Source organism: Canis lupus, chromosome 35 (genome assembly GCF_011100685.1).
Source record: "Canis lupus familiaris isolate Mischka breed German Shepherd chromosome 35, alternate assembly UU_Cfam_GSD_1.0, whole genome shotgun sequence".
Lineage (NCBI taxonomy): Eukaryota > Metazoa > Chordata > Mammalia > Carnivora > Canidae > Canis > Canis lupus.
In genome coordinates, this window is record NC_049256.1 from 5,063,605 (window position 1) to 5,088,388 (window position 24,784).

The 24,784-nt window shown below is 46.6% G+C and overlaps 1 long non-coding RNA gene across 1 annotated transcript in view; it reads left to right on the forward strand.

The window, feature by feature from the left end:
• The window catches only part of LOC119867637, a 47,120-nt gene extending 38,627 nt beyond the window's left edge, over positions 1-8,493 (forward strand). Inside the window, exons 3-4 of the long non-coding RNA XR_005384219.1 lie at positions 6,682-6,736; positions 8,478-8,493. This is a non-coding gene — a long non-coding RNA (uncharacterized LOC119867637). The remainder of the gene's footprint in view (positions 1-6,681; positions 6,737-8,477) is intronic.
• The last annotated feature ends 16,291 nt before the right edge of the window (positions 8,494-24,784 follow it).

Sequence of the window (24,784 nt, forward strand, 5' to 3'; positions counted from 1 at the left end):
TTGGTTAATCCAAGCATTTCATTTAGTTTAATTTTGGTTTCTGCAGAATAGGGAATGCAGCTGCCAGAGTCACCGGGAGTGGCAGCCTGAAGCTATCGTTGGAAGAGGGTCCTGACAAAGTTTTCCAGCTCGGTCCCCGCAGCCCTGCTCCTGTACCCATGTTCCAGGCAGAGACTAAGCCCGTGGACTATGCTGCAATGTTCTGAACCCCTACAGAGCTGCATATGCCTCCTGCGCTGGTTGGACAGATGCCTTCTACTGCATCCCCCTGCCTCTGGGAAACTCCTACTCAGCCCTCAAAACCCACCTGAAAATTCCCTCTATGACACATTCTTTTCCTGATTTGCATTACTGCGGCCCCCCTTCTGGACTTCTGCCCTTAAAACAGAAAGAAAACTCTCTTCTACTCTAGCGCTTATAGTGCTATATAGTGCATGGGCTCCTCGTGTAGGGACGCTCATGTATCACTCGTCTTCTGCTTCCAGGTGTGAGACTCTCAGGATGGGAATTGCATCTCTTCACTTTTGCGTCGGGACGGTGCCTGGCCTTTGGGGGGTAAATGAGCGACTATCCTTCTACGTGAAAGTGAACATCTGTAAGGTCTCTGAATATTTTTAGGCTGATCATTTCATCTGTGAGGCAGTCTTGGTAAATGGGAACTCGGCCAACAGTAAGACCAACAAACAAAAGGCATCCTTCCAGGGACTGGTGGGTACTTCGACATTAATTCTCTCTCCCCACCCAGAATCGAGCATAACTGCTTTTGGCACCAGTGCATGATGCCCCCTGCTTCAGACTTGGGGCAACCGGTCTTCCTGAGCTGCAGTAACAGTGGAATTGCACCAAAGTATTTGTCCTTTTTGTGCCTAGAGGTCACACAGGAACTCCTTCCTCTTTGCATCCACGGTGTCCTTGCCGTCCGCAAAGACCTCACCCCACCCTGGGCAGGTATGCAGGAAGGGGACGCGAATGCCATGCTTTGCCTGTGACATTTACTCAGCTCGTGGCAGCCTATTTCAACAATCCTAGCCCAGGCCGTCACTGTCCTGCTAGAAAGGGCTTGGTCACGTTATTAAGCAAAACTTCCAGAGGACAGACTTCTTTCTTTCTTTTTTTTTCAATTTTATTTTATTAAAAATTTTTTTTAAAGATTTTATTTATTTATTCATGAGAAGACACAGAGAGACAGAGAGAGAGGCAGAGACACAGGCAGAGGGAGAAGCAGGCTCCATGCAGGGAGCCCGATGTGGGACTCGATCCCAGGACCCCAGGATCGTGCCCTGGGCTGGAGGCTGATGCTCAACTGCTGAGCCTCCCAGGGATCCCATGACTTTTCTTCTGTAGAGGGGAATCTGGATATGCTCCCAGGGCTTTGACTGGGAACAGGGCTTCCCTAGTGTTCCGTGGGTGGGGACAGCCATGAATCTAGAAGCACAGTGCACCTGCAGCTCCTGATGCAGAGACTTGCTCAGCTCCTCCCGAAAGGCCAGGGGCCACGGCAACTGTCTGCGAACCTGCCCTCAGCGGTGAGTTCACCCCAGGCTCCTGCTCCCAAGGCCTCCAGGGATCCCCAGGGAAAGGACTGTGCGTTTATTCACCCGGCCTGGTGATTCAGCCCTGCTGACGGTGGAGATGGTCAAGTTTGTTTTAAGGGTGGATTAAACCTCTTAGGACCCCCAGAGGGCAGTTAGATTCCCAGACAAGGGGATTCTCAGAAATGTCCTTGTAGAGCCTGAAAGAGTTCATTAACTCCACTTAGTGAGGTATTTACTGCTAAGGATCTCAGGCCAGGTGATAGTTGATAAGATTATCTGGATAATAAAGATCAAAGAAATCCTTGCTCGGGGAGTGAATTAGCTGGACGATGCTTCAATACCCCACCATGGAGCCCTGGCTAATAAACACGTTTTTCTGATTTTGGAGTCAGACCTGTTTATACTGAAATCGACACTGGGGGCAGCAAACCTTTTCCATAAAAGGCTAGGTGGTAAATATTTTAGGGTTTGGTAGATTTTTGTTGAGAATCTACTATGTGCTGAGCGCTGGGGAAGGTGCCAGCCAACAGTTAATAAAAGGCACAGTCCCTCTCTTCATAAAGCTTATAATCAGGTCTAGTGGAGGTTACAGAAAAATGAACAGGCCTTGACACTGCTGCATGAAGAACCCTGGGTGGGGTCATTTAAGTTTCGAGAGCAGAGAAGGACTCTCCCTGCTAGACTTGAGAGGTCCTGGAGGCGGTGGCCCCAGAGCTGTCGCTGGAAGGAAGACTACGAATTGGCCAGGCTGTCCAGGGGCATCCGGATCTGGGAAAGGACAAAAGGGATCGTCCTGATGAAGGGGAAACACTGAACCTGAGAAACAGAAGGAAAGGTGCCGAGTCCCGAAGCATCGAATTCTGGGGCAAGCCGTGAGCGGTTAGCCGGAGGGATCGGGGAGGCCGAACCACGCAGGATCCAGGGAGCCGTGGAACCAAACCAAACCAAACCAACATTCGATTGAGTAAACCTGAAGATCTAATGGGCTTTATGAAGCAATTCATGAACCAGGCAACACCTCATCCCCCTCTAGCAGATATTAGGGAGCTCTGAGGAGTGGTACAAAAAGAAAGGTTTTGTAGAAAGGTGGATGGGGCCAGAAGGTCGTTAGCAAAAAAAAAAAAAAAAAAAAAGGGACAGAGAGAATTGTTTCAGGCAAGGTCACCTTCCCTTGGGGAGATGGCAGGGGTCTTCCTAGGTGGGGGCCTTCCTCTGGGCGGTGGAGAGGGCCCTGGCGATGAGATTCTATCATTGGTGAAGATTCCTGACGGACTGGTGGGGAACCACGTTGCTCAGGGTGGTTGAAGCGGTCGTGAGATAAAAGCAATACCGTTTTGAGCCGGTGGTGTTCTTTTCTTTTTTAAATTCCAGTAGAGTCAACACACAGTGTTCTCTCAGGGTCAGGCGTACTAGATAGTGATTCGGTTGTCCTCTGCATTTCGCCGTGCTCATCAAAATGAGCGTCCCCTAATTCCCACCACCTATTTCACGCACCCCCGCCCCCCCGCCACCTTCCTTCTGGCAACCACCAGTTCTCTATAGTCAAGAGTCTGCTTTTTTGTGATTCTCTTTTCAACAGGATGATGGAGAAAAGATTGCACGTAAAGAGAAAGGCATCTACCTCTGGGCTGCAGTCCTACCTCCGTGCTGCAGGGAAGGACCGGGAGGATGTGGTTAGGGAATTTTTTTTTTAAGATTTTATTTATTTATTCATGAGAGATGCACAGAGAGAGAGAGAGAGAGAGAGAGAGAGAGGCAGAGACACGGGCAGACGGAGAAGCAGGCTCCGTGTGGGGAGCCCGATGTGGGATTTCATCCCAGGACCCCAGGGTCATGCCCTGACCCCAAGGCAGATGCTCAACCACTGAGCCCCCCAGGCATCCCCGGTTAGGGACACTTGTGCAGTGATCCAGACGGGGACTGGTGTTGGTGGCCAGATGAGGTGATGCCAGCAGATGTGGGAGAAGCACCTGCATTCGAGTGCATTAGGGCTGCGCAGGAGGCCACACAGGCAGACACTAATAAGTCTACGTTGATGATCGGTCCTCTTTCTCAGAGGACGAATGAGCAGGTTGGAGGTCTGTGAGGATGCAGCCGTGGGCATGGAGCCAAACTTGGATGTAGGGTCAAATGCCCCTGGGGAACCCGAAGTGGAGAGAGTGGCTCTGAGAGCCTGGCAGGGAGGCCGGCAGCGGCGGCCAACGTGACAGTTGTCGCCCGAGCCAGGCTCTAAGACCTTGGGCGAGATGAAGGGAGCTGCTCGAGTGGCTGAGTGGGTGACGGGCCCGAGGGAGCCCCGCGTTCATCCCGGCCGGTGAGGGAGGCAGGGGGTCAGGCCCCGTGGCCCTCCTCGCCGCCCGGGCAAGGCTCCCTGGCAAACCTGCCCCGCACATCTTCCCTTCCTTCCTCGGGGCCGGAGCTCTGGATGAGGTACTTGCTCCCGGGGGGTCCTGGCCACTCGACGTTGCTACCCGCCAGCCAACAGCGTGGCCTCTTTGCACGGCTGCCCCATTGCCTTCTTGGGGGAGCTGCTGGCTCGGGAGGGGGAGGGAAGTGGAAGGCAGCCTGGCTTGGCTGCATCCATCCTCTTCCTCCGGCAAGTGCTCCTCCTGCACAGAGGCCCGGGTCTGTGGGGAGCTCAGGGTGCGTGGCCGTGACCGGAGCCGTGGAGTAAGGACCACCTCTCTAACCATCTCTCATCGTCTCTCTCTCATTTCTGGCTGAGCGCTCAGCAGGAGCACTGGGACGTTCATGTTTCCAGCAACATCCTGTTCAGGATGCTGTGCGTATTCCCCAAGACAATGGGCATCTCCTCTGCAGCTCTCCTTTTTTTCTTTCTAGACCCTTACCAGAATCGTCTTTAACGTCCCTATTTCTACCAAGAATTTCTCAAGGCAATCTCGGTTCTTCTAACACGTACCTCAAACCTTCTCTGGGACGCTCCCCATCACCCCATCCTAAAGATACTTCCAGATTTTTAGGTATTTATTAGAGTAGCACCCCATTTCCCAGTACCAAAATCCATATTAGAAAACAAAACAAAACAAAACAAAAACAAAACCCATATTAGTTCGCTAGAGCTGCCTTGTGCTTACCACAGACTGGGCAGCCCAAACAACAGTCTGAGTTAATTAGTCTTAATCGTCTGTGGTGGATTATTTTCTGTGTCACTTTGACACTGGGCCACGGGATTCCCAGATATGTGGTCACACGTTATTCTGAAGGACCACCATGGTAGGTGAGGTTGCCGTTTACACTGGTAAACCAAATAAAGAAGATTGTCTACTCTCATGTGGGTGGGCCTCGTCCAATCAGTCGAAGGCCTGAATAGAGCAAGAGGACTGGCCTCCCCTGAGCAAGAGACGATTCCTCCTACCTGACTGCCTTTGATGTGGGACATCAGCTTTCTTCCTGCCTTCAGACTTGCACTGAAAGATCAGCTCTTCCTGGATCTTGAGAAAGGTCCAGAATGCACTCAACTTTAGCTTGTAGAGAGATATACGGAGGCATTCAGGTGTTTCAAAGGGAGGATGAGGGGAGAGGGAAGGGATGAGTGGGGCTCACTAGTCAGGGGAGAGCAGAGTTCCAAGAGGCAGGTTGGTGGGCTCTGGTCCGCGTGAAACCCATTTGGGTTTGCTCCTTGTTGCTTATTGAAGTCAGGTTCCTACCCTCCCACAGAGGCCAGGAGCGGGGACCCTCTCTTCAGGTGTTGGCTGGAGCCAACGATTCAGTTCCTTCGGCAGCCTCAGGTTTTCTCCGGTGGGTGCTCTGGGGGGCACTAGATCATCAGAGGGATGTGGCCTTGAGCTGCCAGGAACCACGTCGGTGTTTTGTTCAAGGCCACAGTGGGTGCCTAGTTGAGAAGTGGGCTCGGAGGAGCCTGGCTAGTGTGGTCAGCAAAATGCCTGGTTCCAACCGGGACGTCTAGAGCGGGGTGGCCCTGCAGAGGCGCGGCCCTCGGAGGAGAGGCCACCGGCGCTGCTCTGTGACCGGGCCTGGACGTGCTGCCTGTGACCTGCAGGTCCCAGCTCTCAGCTGCCACGCTCCCCGCCACCAGCAGGGCCGGTGCCCAAGGCTCAGACAGGGTGGGGGTCTGCAGCGTGAGAAGCCCATTCCTGCGGCCCAGGGGCAAGCGCTGACACCCCTAGGGTTCCCAAGAGGTTGCAGCTGAGAGGTCTCACGACTTAGCTCCTTATTCTGTCCCTGCTGACGGGGTCGGAAGGCCCGCGGAGGCACAGAAGGTGCAGAAGGAAGATGCAGAAGGCGAGGGAGCAGCGGTGCGTTCGCTGGGCTGCCGAGGACGCTGTGGGTTCGCCCTCCCCATCTGGGGGCCCCGGTGCTCCCACCACGCGGCTTCATGTCCCATTTAGGGCCTTCCTTTGTTTGACTTAAGACTAACTTGGCCTTCGCAGCCCCAGTTCTGAATCTCCCTCACTCCAGCAAGGACTGAGGGAGGCGACGAGAGCCCAGGGCGTCCCACTCGCCCACGGGGAGGCTCTGACACAGGCCCCAGGGAGGGGGGCGGTTAGTCTAGTAACAGGATGGGAGAGGCCACCCCCCATTGCTGGCCTTTGGTCGTCTTGCGGGATCTCACTGGTCGTCCGGACGTTAGGGCAGCGACCTGGGTTCTGCCCAGACACTAATGGCAGGAAAGGCGCTTGTTTTGTTCTGTTTTGCTTTGTTTTCAGCTTTCATTGTACGGGGATGAATGCGGAGCTCAGTGTGGACGGTTTCTTTTATGATGATTCTAATCCCGGAAGAAAAGCCAACTGCCGTTTCGAGTGGAAAGAACCAAACTTCGAAGCTCGCTTGGCCCAGCTGCAGGAGGCCCAGGCCGGGGGAGCCGCCCGCCGGGACCTGGGGCCTCGAGCACACACCGGACCGCCCTCCGGCTCCGGCCTGCGCTGGGTGCACCTGCAGCCGCCCACAGGCCCCGCTCTCTTTCTCTTTCTTTTTCTTTGTTATTATTCTTTTATTGAAGTTCGATTTGCCAACATATAGTACAACACCCGGTGCTCATCCTGCCAGGTGCCCCCGTCCATGCCGTCACCCAGTCATCCCATCCCCCCGCCCGCTCTGTCCCCAATCCGGGGACAGTCAGCCTGTAGATATACTATGCTGCACCGTCATTTTTTTTTTTTTTCAGATTAAATCAACTTGACAAATGGACATGAAGGAGAACCGTGAAGGGGATGACTGAGGTATCCCGGAGGGTTTCTCCACCTTGCGTCGGTGTAGGAGATCCCAAAACATAGGCCCATCAGCAGTGTCCCCAGAAATTGCCCAGCTTTCCAGAGACCCCAGAAAGGAACCGGAAAAGCCTATGTCGCCAGTGACGGTGTTGTATGTCTTGAGCGTAGGGAGGATAAAACCCATATTTCAAGCCGTACGATCGTAAGAGATTATACGTCATTCGTCAGAATAAACGACCAAAGTCGTAGCGTTACAAGAAAGTTGGCTCCACGTAGCTGGGCAGTGAATTTAAGGAAAAAACACCTGCTCTGAATTCTTAGGTCAGCGCGACAGGTTGAATTGGAAAACATCCCCTCCTCCCACCACCACTGCTCTGTCACTCACCTGGCTTCACACCTGACAGGGGCACAGAGAGGGCCCTACCAGGGGCCTCAGGCCCGGGAGTGAACGGGTGCTGAGTACTTAGCGACCCGCAGATGGTAAGAAGGCCACAAAGTTAGTACTGTCTCCCTCCTGTCTGGGGGGGGGAGGTGTCCTGAGATCAGGGGAGCTGCCTGAGATAGCATCACCCGTGACACTCGACAGCTGTCCAACCAGACCGTGCCCTGGAGCTGCTGGGCTACCTGAATTACATTTTCTTGTCTTTTTTTTTTTTTTTTTTTTGGACTCTCAAGTTTTAATTAAGAAATTCCAAACAGAATTTGGTCCATGACAGCAAATTAGTAAAATGTAATAAGAGTTATTTATACAGCCTTCTAAGGCTCTGAATGTCCTGCATCTGGTGTCTCTACCCCCTGGTGGTACCTTTCACATGGGAGATTTCATTCCTGTTTTCAGGGGGACATGGGAGGGTCAGAGTGTCCTCCGTGCACAGGCTGTCTCTTAAAAAACGTCTATTTTAAATAATCAATATGCCTAAGTGACACATTTCAGGTGGCCTGCCATGGCCCCCACATTTGCATCCTGCAATGACTCACATATTATAAAGTATCACACAGAACGTGGCCACCACAGTGAGTACTCCCCAAGGTTCCTATATTGCATGCTTTTAGGGCCACTACAGTACTTGTATTTATTTATTTATTTATTTATTTATTTATTCATTCATTCATTCATTCATTCATTCATTTATCTATCTATCTATTATTTTTACAATTTATTTTGTTTATATTATAATAATTATATTATTATAATTATAATATATTATTTATTAAATTTTATTTTTAAAGTTTATTTATTTATATTATTTATATATTTTTTTATGGGAGGTCGATTTGCCAACACATAGCATAACACCCAGTGCTCATCCCGTCAAGTGCCCCCCTCAGGGCCCATCACCCGGTCACCCTGAATTACATTTTCTTACTTGCAACATGAGCTTTTTACGACTCTTGTCAAGAACGGGGCTCCTGAGCCCAGCCTCCACGGACGGGTGACCTGTACTGTTAGGTGGGTGTTCCAGAAAGGCTTTCCCCTTAGCGGCCCCTGGGGAGTGCAGAGCCCTGAGCCAGGTGCCCGCAGCTGCGAGCGGTGGCAGGGGAACGTCCCCCGGATCCCCAAAACCCCCAGAGGAGCAGCGACTGGGGACGTGGCTGAAAGCTGCAGTGAGGGATTGGATGCTCAACCCCACGGCGGGCTGCTGATGCTGGGAAGGACGGGGTGGCCGGGCAGGGAGCCGGGGGTCGGGAGGCCTGCTTAGTTATTTTTGTCCTTTTCTCGGATTGTCCTTTAAATATGATTTCTCTCCAGGGAACGATTGCCAGGACCAAAAAAACTGGGGTGAGGCAAGCAAGGCAATGATGCTACCCTGGTGCCTGGGCCTCGGCCGCCGATCTGGGGTGCCAGACGGGCCTGGGAAACGTGGTGGGGAAAGAGAGCTAACATCGCGGTTCTTGTGCCAAAGAAGCTTTGCAACTTTAAAAGAAGGGAGACCAGAGTCTAAGGAGAGCGAGAGGCACACTAAAGTGGCAGTTTCTGGTCTGACCGGTCACTGAGAGAGGAAAACCTAGAAGCGGACTCTTGGCGATGAAAGTGCGCGGAGGGCAGGACAGTCAGGGCCCTCCCGCAGGTGCGCACGCGGCGTCCTACCAAAGAGCAATCGTCTCTCCAAATACTTGTTGGGTGTTTCTAGTTCAACCTCTCCCGATTTGCGAAATTACCTAAAAAGTGTAAGGTCGGCGAGGTTGGAGGGCAAGGCTGCGCCAGCCCGGAGCCCCTGCCCGCTGTCCGCAGAGCCCGCCCCGGCCCGGCCTGCCCTCCCTCCGGGGCCCTTCCCCAAACAGGTGGGGGCATGTGCCCCGACTCGGCACCCCCGCCGCCACCCCGAGGTGCAGAGGTTCTGGGCTGTATGGACACGCCTCTGGCCTCCTTCTGAGTCCTGCCTGCCGGTCCGCACGGGGAAGTTTTGATCAAGCTTTACTTTTTACTTAACAAAAACATAAATGAGTGTCCAAGGTGACTCGCATTCCGATCGGAAGACGTGAGGTTTGTGGAGATCGTTTCACTTTCTCTGGGCCAGTGTGTCCACACGGTCAGGGTGGCCGCGCTTTCTGCAGCTGTCGCGGGGGCAGCGGCCGGCCCCCACGGGCGACCTGGCCGTCTGGGCTGCGTCGTCGTCGGCTCGGGGTGGCCCATGCCGCCTCGGTGGCTGCCCTCGGGCCTCTGCGGCGGACGCCGAGCTTCGTGACACTCACAGGCTGGTCTCCAGCGCGGCTGCCCCTGCAGAGGGCGTGTCCTGCCACATGTCCCCGGCCTGTCCTCCCTCCGGGGCCCGCCCAGCCTGGCGTCTGCTGTGACAGGCCCACGCGGGCCCGGCTCCTCCGCCAGCGGATGGGCCCTCCGGAGGCTGTGGGGGGCAGCGGGGCAGCGAGGGCTCCTCGAGGCCTGACACGAGCCCGGAGGCCCAGGCCCGCGGAGGCTCCTTGGGCCTGGGCCAAGTCAGAGGAGAAGAGACGCCGCCACCCGCCCTGCCCGCCCGGGGCCTCCTCCCCTCCATCCCCGGCCGCCCGTCCCCTCTGCTACAGCCACTGCTTCTCTGACGCCGACTCGGGCCCTCGGAGGGGTGGAAAGATACCCCTTGTGCCCCCCGAGCGAGAACTCCAAAGGGAAGGAAACCTCGTGGAAGGTCCTCTTTCACCACCACACCCTGGTTGAGAGCCGTCCTGCCGCAGAGAGCCGTCCTTGTCCTTGTCCTCCCGAGCCGCCCTTTCTGGTTTGATCTCCCCCGCAGCAAACCCCGATCACCCCCGGGCAGATGGGACCCTAATGCATGGTGCGCTTAGGGAAGCGTGGAAAGTCCTTAGTGATAGTGGGGATGTAATCCTGGTGTGTGTGCGAGCATGAGTGTGTGAATAAAATAACTCTTAAAAAATAGAATCCGACCGGACATGCGGCCCTGCATGCGTGTCCTGCTTTGTTCACGCAGCAGGTGTTTTGCATCTCACCTGTCAGGACCCACGGGCCCTTTCTTTGAATGGCACCAGGCTAACCTGCTCTATGGGTGGAGGCAGGGGAGTGCACTTAAGCCCTTTCCTGTGATCTTTCTTCTTTCCTATCAAGAACAGTGGAGGGGAAGGTCCATTGGCTCTTCCTAACGGCAGGGGAGTAAGGGTCTGCGTCGGTCACCCTGTGCCTGGGGCCCAACAGAACGAGCAGGTGGACGGAGATCGATGAACGTGCAGCAGGTGGCTTCGTCGTGCCTGGATGGGTGAAGGTATCCCCTGGCTCCTGCTGCACGTTGGCCGCAGTGTGCATTTCTAGAAGTGGAACTGTAAGCCGGGGCTATGCGCACGTCCCCGGACTCCGAGTCGCCAAGCTGTGCTCCGAGCGTGTGGTGCTAACCCGCCCGGCCTCCAGCACATCCTAGACCGACCTAGATTTCCTCAGAGGCTCGAGCCTGTCGGGCCTGGTGTGCAGGTGGCTTCCCTCGGAAAGCGATTCCGAGGAGTGGGAGGGGAGGAGGGAGGACCAGCAGGGAAGGAGGGGGAGCGGGGGGGGGGTGTGGTTACTGAGCTGGCCACTGCTGCATCCCTCTCCGGGCGCCCAGGAGCTGTGGAGCATGTGCGTGGAGTTGCTCTCCGAGGGATGGAGGGGAGAGCACGGGGTCTCAGCTCCCGTCAAGGTGTCGCCCCCAGAATGTGTTGCCTCTGACTTCTAGTGTGTGGCTCGCATGCCCAGAGGGGCCCAGGAAGCTGGGGTGGGGGACAGGACAGAGGGCAAGAGACTGGAGCCCACAGAGGAGAGGGCCACGGGCCGCACCTCACAGCTGGTTGCTACGACAACGGCTGGACCGCACCGGTGGGTAGCGGGGCGGGGGTGGGGTGGTGGTGGTGGTGGTGATGATGGGTGACCCATGCGCTCCTGTCACCCGGACCTTGGCTCACAGCTGAAATCCTCATGCTGCTTACTTCTTGCCGGACTGACAAATGAAAGGAGGACCCTTGCCATGTGAAAAATGTGCATGTCTTGGGGCCCCGGGGCGGGGGGGGGGCGGGGGTCCTCAGTCGGTTAAGCATCTGCCTTCAGCTCAGGTCACGATCCCGGGGTCCTGGGATGAGCCCCACATGGGGCTCCCTGCTGAGCGAGGAGCCTGCTTCTCCCTCTGCCCCTTACCCCATTTGTGCTCACACACTCTCTCTCTCTCTCAAATAAATAAATAAAATCTTTTTTTTTAAAAAAAGAAAAAATTGCGTTTATTTGTTGATATGGCTAAAAAGCTTATTGGCCAATTTTATTTGTTCTGTGGATTTAATATATATATAATCATGTATACATATAGGTATGCATATGCATACATATATATAAATTAATTAAAGACTCCCTTCTTGTGAAAAATTAAGATATGATTGTGACCACCCACCCCTTCCTCAGAGGGAACTACTCTTCTTATTTGGTTTTTGTTCTTTTGGATTTTTAAGCTATGCCCTTGCATAGTCATATGTTTCTATAAAAGTACATGGTTTTGTGGCTTCCCCCCCACACACACAGACACACACACACAGGCATGCAGACACAAATACACGTACGTGCGTGTATCTGTGTATCCGTATACTTGTAAACGAATGCTATTATAGGTATTTTTCTGAAGGCCATTGATTAACTCAAACACATGGTTATTTTTCATATCAGTGCATATATTGTTGCTTTGTTCTTTTAAAACACAATGTGCCACTTTATAATATGGACACAGCACATCACCCCTTGAAGATGACTATTTGGGGTTGTTTATGGAAGATCATGATTACAATCAATGCTTAGATGAACACACTCCCTTTTTGGCACATGTGTTGGCTTTTTCTGGGGTAGGTACCCCAAAGGGGGTTCATCTGCTTGAACTTTAATAACATTTTTAATAAATTCAGCAAAACACTAATTGCTTACTTTGGCACAGATGCTTGCACGCCAAGACTGCCTGCCTCTGGATGGAGCGTAGAGGTCTTAGGACATAACTGGGTGACTTGAGGCTGACGGTGCTGGGACCTTGCAATGCAGGAGCTACTGAGGAGTCCAGATCAAGACCCATCAAGGATGCTTGGCCATGCCTGTCCACAGTGTGGGGTGTGGAAGTGGGAGGGCAGGGCTCCCAAAGGTGTGGACTGTGGGTTGGCAGAGTCAGGATGGCTTCCCTACATGGGTGGCTTGGCACGGTGGGAGGCTGAGGGCCTGTTTGAAGGGGCCTTAAGTCTGATGGGCCTAGTTTGGGGGGTACAGGGCAGGAGGGAAATGAAGATGCAGGCCCTGAGACTTGCCAGTATTCCCAAAGCCCAGGGAGGAGCCAGGGGAGTGAGGAGTTGGCTCCTTCCCCTCAAGTGTATCACCTGGTGCACACACGGAATCCCACCCCTGGGAAGCCACTACCACCCTACAAGCCTCCAGTGGCTGCTGCCTCCACCTAGGCCCAGGGTGAAAGGTCCAGGGATTCAAGACCAGGTCCTAGGGTGTCTGGGGGTGTCTCTGACACCTGTCAACCTGAGCCTTCCACCTGGGCTAGCTGTGTCCTCATGGAGTTTCTTTTAAATTTTAATACATCCTGACAAATTGTTCTTGTACTTGGTTGACCTCCCACCAGGAGTGAAAGGCCTGTCTCGACACCGTCACAGACGCTTAATGTTGTCTAGCAATTTAGACAAATGAACTTCACTGCTGCGATAATTTGTCTTTTCTCGTTTAGAGTGAAGTCTCTTTTCATATGCTTTTTGGTCACTTCATTTCTTTTTTTTTTTTTTAAGGTATTTTTATTAAAGGATAGGGACAGGACCTGTGGGCAGAAAGAGCTGCTTTGGCCATTTCTGCTTCTACTGTGGATTTTCTGTTCCCATCACCTGTTCATTAAAACAATTATTTTGTCTTTTCACTATAGATTTGCAAGAATTTTTTACATATTGAAAATACTGTTTTACCTCCATCTGTCATGTAGGTTGCAAATATTTTTAGTTGTTCAGATAGTATTTAATTTCATTTCTAAATCTTCAATATTTAAGTAGCTATGCAGTTTTTATTCATGAATTTAATTTTTTATGACTTATGGGTTTTGTTTCATGCTTAAAAAGAATTTCCCCCTACACAAAGAGTTGTTTGTATTTTCTTTCCTTTTCTTTTTTTTTAAGATTTATGTATTTGGGAGAGAGAGAGAATGTGCACGAGCACATGGAGGGAGGCACAGAGGGAGAGAATCTCGAACAGAATCTCTGCTGAGTGCAGAGCCAGATATGAGGCTTGATCCAATAACCCATGAGAATATGACCAGAGCTGAAATCACAAGTCAGACTCAACTGGCTGAGCTACCCAGGTGTCCCAAGAGCTTTCTGTATTTTATTTTATTTTATTTTATTTTATTTTATTTTATTTTATTTTATTTTATTTTATTTTATATTTTTTTATTTATTTTATTTTATTTTATTTTATTATTTTATTTTATTATTTTATTTAATTAATTTATTTATTTTGCTTTCTGTATTTTAAATAATTTTACATATTGTTTTGTAATATTTAATACTGTGGCTATCTGGAATTTATTTTCCTCATGGCAGCAAGTTAGGCGGTGGAGGGGGACCATCTAACATTTCTTCCTCCCACCTTCCCCATTGTGCCAGCATCATTTATGAGGCCCCTACCTTTCCCTCACTTACGTGAAACGCCAAGTCTATACACGACTGGATTCCCGCAGACTCCTATGGGTGAAATCTTCATTTCCATTCTTTCTTCCCACTCCTCACTCCCTTTGGTAGCTCTTCCTCCAAAGAGGAAAAGTCATGTTTTGTGATTGGACAGGCTTTGACACCTGAAATACTGATGAGGTGACGTTTGAGCTTACATGTGGTCATCTCTTCGCTCTGTTGCCGGGATCGGCCCATTCGGCAGACCCACCTCCTCTTCTGGGCTTCCTTCCTCCTGTGGGCAGTGGGCTGGGCTGAACCAGCCTTTTCTCTCTTCTCCTCCCCTCCCTGCCTCCACTCTGACCAGGCAGGTCAGGAAGGCTGAAGAGGAGTCAACAGTTCGAAGGTGGTCCTCAGGGGTCGAGGTCTGTGAGGCACTGAAGTGGACCCTGGCTGTGTAGACTCCATCCCGGAGATTCAACTGATGGCGCCCTGGCAAGAAGGGGCAACTCCATGCCTGCTCACTTACTGAGAGTTATTTTTTGTTGCCTCTTTAGCTGTTGCACGGAAACTTCTTCGGGGAGGAAACTCCAAGTAGGAGGGTTGAGTTGTGGGCTAGGAACTCCCATTCCAAGCAGTGAATGCACGTGTGCACATTCGCGTAGGTTGCAAATATTTTTAGTTGGTCAGATAGTGACCAACTAAATGTGTGTGTGTGGGTTTCTGTTTCTGGTGATCTTGTGCATTTGTCTGGCAGCATCAAACTAGATACCATGCTAGCCTGCAGAGTGACGCTTGGCTAAAGGTTAAGCTCTAAAGTAGCGTATAGGGCTAATGTGGCACATAGGCAAAATTGCTGCTGAAAATCTCTTAAATTGACCATAAAGTGCAGTGGACAGAGCGCTGGGCTCAGCAAACAAATGCTCAGCACAGACGGTTTTCCCTCCATTGCTGGATCTAATTTCTGTTCTTCCACTTGGGTGAGGGGGGCGAGGGGGGCGGTGAGGAGGATGGGTTTCTTTAGGAGCGGTGTTGCGTAGACACACACCTACAGCATTAGGCCCACACACGGCCCAGCGAGAGGCTCACATCACCAGAAACCCAGCCATGGAGACTTGAGGGGAACCGCAGAACTCCGGCTCCTGCCCCTTCACACCGCCACAGTGGGCAGGCTTGCTGGCTGGCACTGGCTGCATTGATCTGATAGGGTGGCCATAGCCCAGTCCCACGGGCTGGGGGGCTGACCCAACACAGATTTGCTTCCTTGCTGTTCTGGGGCTAGAAATCCAAGATCGAGAGGTCAGCAGGTTGATTTCTTCTGTGGCTTCTCTCCTCAGCTTATAGATGGCCTTTTTTTTTTTTTTTTAAGATTTAAAAAAAGTACTTATTTGACGGAGAAACATTGCACAGGCAGGGTAAGTAGCAGGCAGAGGAAGAGTGAGAGTCAGGGGAAGAGGAAGAGCCCCCGATTTGGGGCTCCAGGATCATGACCTGAGCCGAAGGCAGATGCTTAACTGACGTGCCCCTGGATGGACTTCTTGATGCTGAGTGTCACCTGGTCTATCCTAGGGAGTTTCTGTGTGTGTTCAGTTTCCTCTTCTTATAAGGCCCCAGTCAGATTGGATTAGGGCCCAGCCTCATGATCCTGTTTAGCTTTCATTATCACTTACAGGCCCAATCTCCAAATACCGCCACATTCTGAGATACTTAGGAATTAGGACTTCAACATGTAAGTTTTAGGAAGTGGGATGAAACCCAGCCCATAACACTGTTGAAATCTCTGTCAATCAATCAATCAGGCAATCAATCAGGCAATCAATCAATCAATCTCAACCTTCTCTTCCTCTCCATCTCTATTATCTATCTATCTATCTATCTATCTATCTATCTATCTATCTATCTATCATCTATCATCATCTATCTATCTCTATCTCCCCAGAGACCCCTATGGAAGGACACCACATGGAGTACCTCATTTCATTTTTTTTAAAAGATTTTATTTATTTGTTCATGAGAGACACTGAGAGACAGGCAGAGACATAGGCAGAGGGAGAAGCGGGCTCCCTGCAGGGAGGCCGATGTGGGACTGGATCCCTGCACCTGGGATGCTCAACCGCTGAGCCACCTGGGCGTCCCACCTCATTTCATTTTCGCAAAGCACTTATGAGTGCTTTCAAGTTTCTAAGTAGGTGGATTGGGGGCTATATTTTGGTGGTTTACCTTAGCTATGTTATCAGAAAATAGCATATGTCTGATTGCCATCTATGTATCTGTCTACATGAACTTGTTAAGATTTTCTTTATGGCACAGTTTATAAGCAATTTCTTTAAATAGTAGATGAATATTTTGAAAAGATTTTCTTTTTTATAATTGTATAATTTTCTTTTTTATAATTTTATAATCTTAATTTTAATAGTATAACTATTAAATAAAGCATATTGTGCGACTCATATGCTCTCATCATATTAGTTCTTTTTCTACTGGATTTGACATAAATTTATAAATCTCATCATGATCTTATTTGAATAAACTTGAATTCCTAATTTTTTTTGTTGTAAGTACTGCCATGCAATATAATTTAGTGTTTGTCTGTTACAGTTTATTTAGAGATAGTATGTTTTATCAATAAAGTTCTTCTCAGCCTTATTTGATGTTTTGACCTTAAAATGTACTCTATGCGGGGTTACTATTTTTGCCATTTGAATTGTTAGCAGTATTCTGATATATTCTTGCTCACTTTTATTTTTTACCTTTTTCCTTTAACATTTTTTTAATAGATAAGTACCTTAAAAGTAGCATTTAGCCGTTCTTTTGCTGTTTTATTTAATCTGTTTTTTTTCTTTGAATATAAGACATGGCAAGGAGAATAATTTTATCCATGAGCACTATTATTTATTGTGATGAATGATATACTTAATCTTTCTCTTGCCATCTTATTTTATGTTTTATGTTCTTTGTGATTTCTTATTGCTTCCTTTTTTCATCTTCCCTGTCTCTTCTTTGTTTGATCATTTTTTTGGCTTTTTTCCTGCTCTAGGGATATGAAATATTATACCTAAATATTAGTCTAACTATGGTTACTCTTAAATTATTACAAACATATTTTTTCCTACATTCTTCTATCAAAGTTAAGAATTAAACATTATTTATAACCAGCAGCCTTCATATAGCCAAGAATTCAACATGCACTTACTTCCCTTTTCTTTCCCTTATCACCTGTTTTTTATTAAATAATCTGGAATTTTATTCATATTTCTCCTCCCATTCATTCCTCAGAAAATAGTTTAAAACTCATTAATTTGCAATGTTGTGCATAATTATGAGGATTGGAAGTTGCAGTAGTTTTAATATTTTTAGGATGGAGAAGAAAATCATTTTGGAGTGTATACCACTCTTCATTTTACAAAGAACAATTTGGTGAACTCCTTTGGTCACGTAAGAAAGTACTCATTAGGGGAAAGTTTGAGTCAGCCCACATGGAGCTGACTCAGACTGAGATGTGAAGTGTTTTGTTCAGTAGATATTTGTTAAACTGCATTAAGACTCATCTATGGTGGAAATCACTATTCTTAAGTGGTGTGTACGTCTTACAAGTCATTTATCCAGGAACAGTTTGGTCTATAACCTGGGTTTTATGCAAGGCTGATTTTTCTCCACCTCATGTAGAAGGAATGAGTGGGTTTTGCACAGATCTGGCTGTTTTGATCCAGTGGTGTCCCAGTGCGGGTTGTTCAGGAGGGAATGCCCAAGTGTTTGGGAGAGAGTATTGTGGGTGGTTAGAATTATCTTCACTGGCCCATGAGAATAGGACTTAATGTTTTGTGTTGGGTTGGGTTAGGGCAACTCGGAAGAAAATAAAAGTTTTTACTGTCAATAATCTAGTATTTCTTAATAATTGTTTTGCTATCATGTGTGTACATTTTCAATTTATGGGACTGCTATTAAGAAGATGTTGGTATTGACTCTCTCACAACTTCTTCTGAGTTCTTTACCTTTCTTCGCTGTAATTTCTATCTCTTTTCCTCTTTCATCATGTTGAGGGGGTACTTTGTTCCACTGATTTACCAATTGTAAAATTTTATTTTTAACAATGTTCTTTCTGGGGCAGCCCAGGTGCCTGGCTCAGTGGTTTAGCGCCGCCTTCGGCCCAGGGCCTGATCCTGGAGACCTGGGATCAAGTCCCGCGTCGGGCTCCCTGCCTGCTTCTCCCTCTGCCTGTGTCTCTGCCTCTCTCTCTCTCTCTCTTTGTGTCTCTCATGAATAAATAAATAAAATCTTAAAAAAAAAGAAACAATGTTCTTTCTGCTGCTCAGTTCCTTGATTAAATGTTATATTTATTTGATTATTGTTCTTTCTACAATTATTTTTTATGTCTCTGGTGGGTTCTTTTTCAGAGGAGGCTTCGGATGTTACTGTGAATACTATTCAGAATTTATTAAAGATTATCTTCTGTTCTTCACATTAAATCTTTTTAATTGGGAGCCATTTGTGCTGGTTGCCTGGCTTACTGTCCTTTCTGGTTGCTCATTCTCCTCAAGAGTCTAGTAAATTACCTTGGCTTTTTCATATTTTTAAATTATAGTTCGGGCTCGTAGGACTCTCTTAGCACCTAGAAGAGGTTAATACGTAATTCTCTCTCAAGAGCATGCTGATCTACACCAGCCCTCCCACCCTTGTGAAGATGCTAACTGGAGAATGTTCTAGACTCAAAGAGGGCAACCAGTTACTTTGCTTGAGAGCCTGTGAGGTGTCCTAGTGGCTCCCTGCCTACCCTGCCTCCCTGACAGATGATTCATTCAACATATTACATTGTATTCCAGTGAATAAAGATGGCATTTAATTGAATCCAAACTGTGTTTCCTTTGGCTAATAGTCTTTCAAGTTGGTAAAAATGACAGATTTCCTTAGTTTCAGTGTAGTTATAATTCCTATGATTCATTTTTATGTGTTTGGTAGTTTTTTTTCTTTTCTTTTCTTAAAAGTTATAGATATAATTACCATTCCGAGAAGTCTTCCAAAATATTTCAATAGAGTGAATGTTTTATGTATATATTTTTTATAATTTTTAATGATTGAAAGCATTAATTAATAACCTGAACTGCCTCTAAATACAGAATGGAAGTGTAGCGCACTATGAAGTTTCCCTAGGGCTAGGATTCAGAACATCTGGGTTCCAGCACTGGTTTGACACAAGCTGTGTGACTGAGAAATCACATCTGCTCCTTGGGCTTCTCTTTCAATTTTCTCATCCATTAAATGAAGGTAGATATTTCAGACATCGTGAATCCTACCAAAATTATTCATATCTTCATTCAGTAAGGACTCATAGCCAGATAGGGAACTATGCACAAAAATAAAATATTAAAAGGGAAGAAAATTAAGGAGGAAAAGAAGGAGGTAGAGGAAGAGGAAGAACAGGAGGAAGAGGAGGAGGAAAAGAGTGCCCTCAGTATGTCCTGGGTCAATCAGGAGAGACGACATTAACCCATTCAATAACTGTTATACTACAACAATGCATAGTGTTTAAGAGAGGAGTGAGATCTTCACACCTCCTGGAAGTTAGAGAATAGTTAGGATTTCTATTATAGAGGTGACTCCAACTTGAGTTCAAAGGCTGACCAGGAGTTTGTCACAGGGATAAGTGAACAGCCAGGAGGAAGGACCAGCATGAGCCAGTTGGCTGGAGACTGGGTAAGGAGAGGCTAGGAGGGGCAGTGGGTCTGGGGCACGGGTGAGGAGCCTCTGAGACCTGCTAAGGATGAAGGGCTGTGGGACACTGCTGGGGACCATCTGGAGCCCAGGAAAGGAATGTTAGAACTTATTTGGGAGGCGTACAGCAGACCTGGTGGCATGAACCATGAGGGGAAGATTATTGGTTTGTAGAAGAGTAATGGGACTGGGTGGACTGTCCTGAGGATGAGGAGACGTGGGAAAAGGACGTGCACACTTGGATGGAGGGGCTGGAGAGGCAAAATCCGCAGGACGGAGCTAGATTTTCATAGGTGCAGGAACATTTGATGAGAGTTTAAAACATCTCAGGAGACAAAAATCCAGAGGGTGCCAAAGAGAGGGTAGGGAATATGGAAATATTGTTATATCAAGTGGAAAGAAGTTGGGATAGTTGCTTGGGGATGGCAGTACCAAGAGAATAGGTGGCCCACAGGGCTCCCAGCATAGGGAGAGGATAATGGGGATGATAAGGAATGTAGGGTCAGTTGGCCTTAGCTATCACTGTCACAATAGGCTGGGCTGTTTTCCAACATGAAGACAGAGAGAAGCCAGTGACTGGCAAGAATTCCTGCTTAATAAGTCATCATAAGTATGATATTTACACTTAAAGGCACAATAGATATTTTAATTAGGTTGATGGCACGTCCAAGCAGTCATTCTAAATTAATGGCAGCCTGCTTGTGGCTGCCTTTCATCAGCCTGAGTGATCGCCCTGTCCTCTTCCGGTCATGTCATGGACACTCCTGCTGACTCCCCATTAGCAATTGGTGGCAATCGCATCTACAAAGCTCTACCAATGAATAGCCCTTGAGTTAAAAATTGTCCACTGAAAATGGAGCAGACTCCTATAGATAACACATTGGCCTTCAGAAGCCAATTGTCATGTAAGTATTTCTAATTATGCAAACGGAACAATATTTCCAAGCAGTGCCAATTGAGTAGTTCCACTGTGTTTCACGTGGAGTCCTGCCCAGGCAGGGGGAGTATTAAAGTTGAGGCACAGACTCATTTAGGGAACACTCACAGCAAGACAGGCAGGAGGATGACATTCTATCATAGAGTAAGTACACACTGTGGATACTGTTGAAAATAAGCTATTATACTATGTACACAGTCTCCAATGAGCTGTCTCACTCCATCTAGAAAATAAACACATCTTACTTTCCCCTCCTATGGTTTTTCTACTCTATTTTGTTACCATGCTTACCTCATGTTGGCTCCCCCAAGTATTCTGGAGGCATTTGGAACAAACTGCTTCCACTTAGGAGGAACTGCCCGATCAGTGCAAATCTCTTCCCCTCTTGGCAACTCCTAGGACGCCTCCCGCTCTGGGTTCCCAGGAGGGCAGGGGGTAGGAGGGTAGGTTGACGGCCAAGACTGCACTAGGATAAGTGTATTCCTGGCATCCCAGGTCGGAATGATAGTGGCTTTTCAAAACAATGTTTAGAAAGAGTGATTTGGTTTTCTGGAATAATTAGTAATGCAGTCCTGCTAATTAATGGGCTAAACAGATTTTTTTCCCTCTCAAATAGCCTATCCTATTTACATAATGTCTGCTTATTACAATGCTCGAATTTTTAAGTAGCTGACTTACAATTTTTAAGTAGCTGACTTTTAAGTAGCTCAAGCTGACTTGAGCTCTCAAGCCAGACTCTGGTGGAGACACCCAGGATAGGAAAGAAGCATGCAAAGAAGATGCCAAGCACATCACACCAAAGACATTCCTTGTTTTGCCATTTTGTAATCAAACCAAACTCTACCCCTGTTGCTGGCAACCACCGATCTATTCTCCACACCTATGGTTTTGCCTTTTCCGGAATGTCGTGTAAATGGAATTATGTACTATGTAACCTCATTAGTCAGGCTTTCTACATTTAGCATAATGTACTTGAGAGTCATTTTATTTTATTTAGTATATTATTTGTTTTTGGTTTTTCGTTTCTCTGCCATGTTTTGTTCTATTCTCTTTTTCCCGGTCTTTGGACTCTTGGAAAATTTTTTCAGCATTCTATTTTTGTTTAGCTCTTGCGTTTTTTGTCTATAGATCTTTGCATTTTTATTGTTTTTTTTTTTTTTCTGAGAAAGAGAGAGAGAGATAAAGAGAGAAAGAGGAAGGGGAGGGTCAGAGAGAGGGAGAGAGAATCCTAAGCAAGCTTTGTCCAAACTCACCATGGATTCGGAGGCAGGGCTCGATCTCATGACCCTGAGATCGTGACCCGAGCTAAAATCAAGAGTCGGGTGCTTAACCAACTCAGCCACCCAGGTGCCCCAATCTTTGAATTTTTAAAGTATTGTTCTAGATCCTTTGTTCTAGATCCATGTTCTAGAGCATGTACAATATACATGCTTTTTAAAAATATAGTCAACTTATCAACTTTTACCATTAAAAATATAACATAGGGATCCCTGGGTGGCAGCGGTTTAGCGCCTGCCTTTGGCCCAGAGCGCGATCCTGGAGACCTGGGATCCAATCCCACGTCGGGCTTCCGGTGCATGGAGCCTGCTTCTCCCTCTGCCTGTGTCTCTGCCTCTCTCTCTCTCTCACGGTGTGCCTATCATAAATAAAAAAAATAAAAATAAATAAATAAATAAAAATATAACATAGAAGCTATACAACTATGTAGTTCATATAATCCTGTATATATATTGGAAATGCCACCAGACATTGTACTGTTTTATTTTGTTTTGTTTTGTTTTCAATAGTCATAAATATTTTAAGAATGTAAGGGAAGAAAAGTTATTTATTTATTTAATGTATCTAGTTGGGTTATTTTGATGATTTATTTATTTATTTATACTATTTTATAGTTTTTGTAATCTCTGCCCCCAATGTGAGCTCAAACTCACAACCCTAAGATTAAGAGTTGCATGTTCTATTGATTGAGCCAGCCAGGCACCCAGGAAGCTATTTTATCTTATTTTATTTTTTAAAAATTAGTTTAAGGGTAGAATTTATTGATTTATCAGTTGCATACAATACCCAATGCTCATTACATCACATGCCCTCCTTAATGCCCATTACCCAGTTCTCCCATTCCCCCCACCCACCTCCCCTCCAGCAACCCTTGGTTTGTTTCCTAAAGTTAAGAGCCTCTTATGGCTTGTCTCCCTCTCTGTTTTCACCTTATTGTATTTTCCCTTCCCTTCCCCTATGTTCATCGGTTTCGTATCTTAAATTCCACATATGAGTGAAATCACATGGTATCTTTCTCTGACTGACTTATTTTACTTAGCATAATACCCTCTAGTTCCAAACATGTCATTGCAAATGGAAAGATTTCATTCTTTTTGATGGCTAATATTCCATTATATATATAATATTCACAACTTTTTTATCCATTCATCTGTCGATGGACTTCTGGGCTCTTTCTATATTTTAGTATTGTGGACATTGCTGCTGCAAACTTTGAGGTTCATATGCCCCTTTGAATCACTGTGTTATATCCTTTGGATAAATGCCTAGTACTGCAATTTCTGAGTGTTAAGATAGCTCTATTTTTAACTTCTTGAGGAGCCTCCATACTGTTTTCCACAGTGGCTGTACCAGTTTGCATTCCCATCAACAAGGTGAGAGGGTTCCCCTTTTTCTACATCCTCACCAACATATGTCCTTACCTGACTTGTTAATTTTAGCCATTCTGACTGGTGTGAGGTGGAATCTCATTGTGATTTTGATTTGTATTTCCCTGATGCCCAGGGAGGTTGAACATTTGAAAGAAAAGTAATTTAATGTTTATACAGATCTTTGCCAACCTGATTGCTTTTCCTTGACTCTTGAAGTTACAAGTTTTCCTCCAGCTTATAGAGCTTTATTCAGCATCCTTCTAGTTGATGTCTCTTGATGACAAATACTTTTAGTTTTTAATCATTGAGAATATGTTTCATATTAATTCCTGAAGATATTGCACTTGATATAGAATTCTGGATTGGTGAATATCTTTTAGCACTCTAAAGATGTGCTCCAATGTCTTCTAGCCTCCATGGTTATTTGATGAAAAATCCAGAGTAATTCAAATTGTTGTCCTTTTGTAATACTTTGTTTTCCTTTGGCTGCATTCAAGACATTTTCCTCATCTCTGGTTTTCAGAATTTGATTAGGTGAGTCTGGGTATGGTTTCCTTCATATTACATTTTGTTGCACTTCTTAAATCTTTAAATTTATGTCTTCTACAAATTTGGAAAATTTGCTATTATTTCTTTAAAACATTTTTTTCTTCATCAATCCTTTTCTCTTCTCCCCTAGGACAGTGACACAAATGTAAGACATTTAATAATGTTCTCCAGATCCCTCATGCTTTGTTCATTTTTCCCCAATATTATTCTCTTTTCTTCAGACTGTATAATTTCTATTTATATTCAGTGTCACTGACTTTTTCTTTGTCATCTGCATTTTGCCATTGAGCCCACCCATGATTTATTAATTGGAGATGTTATATTTTTTCAGTTTTAAAAATTCCATTTAGTTCTTATTTGGTCTTTATTTATTGGCTGAGATTTTCTATTTTCCTGTTCGTGTAGAGTGTTCCTTTTTACCTCATCAAGTACAGTTACAATAGCTGCCTTTAAATACTTTGGTAGTTCCAACAGGGAATTGGACACATTTTTTCTCTTTCTATGTCACTTAATTTTGGATGAATCCTGGACATTTTGAATATTACATTATAAGGCTCTAGTTTCTGTTAAAGTCAAGAAGAAATATAAAATCTGAGGATATGCACAACAAATAAGACACTGAATCAGTAATTTAAAATTTCCCCCAAAGGAAAGCACAGGACCAGATGGCTTCACAAGTGACTTCTACTAAGCATTTGAGGGAGAATTAATACTAATTTTTCTTAAACCCTTCCAAAAAATAGAAGAGAATACTTCCTAACTCATTCTATGAGGACAGCATAGCCCTGATATCAAAGCCATACAAAGACTTGACAACAAAAGTAAACTACAGACCAATATCCTTTGTGAATGTAGATGCAAAAAATTCTCAGTAAGATACTAGCAAACCAAATTCAACAGCTTATTAAGAGGGTTAATACATCATGACCAAGTGGTATTTATCTAAGAAAGCAATGCTGGCTTAGCATGTGGAAATAGTTAATATAATATACCATATTAATAGAATAAATTTAAAAACTTATATGGATATCTTAGCTGATAGAGAAAAAGCATCTAGCAAAATCCAATACTCTTTCATGATAAAAACATTAAAAAAATCAAGAATAGGATGAAATCTCC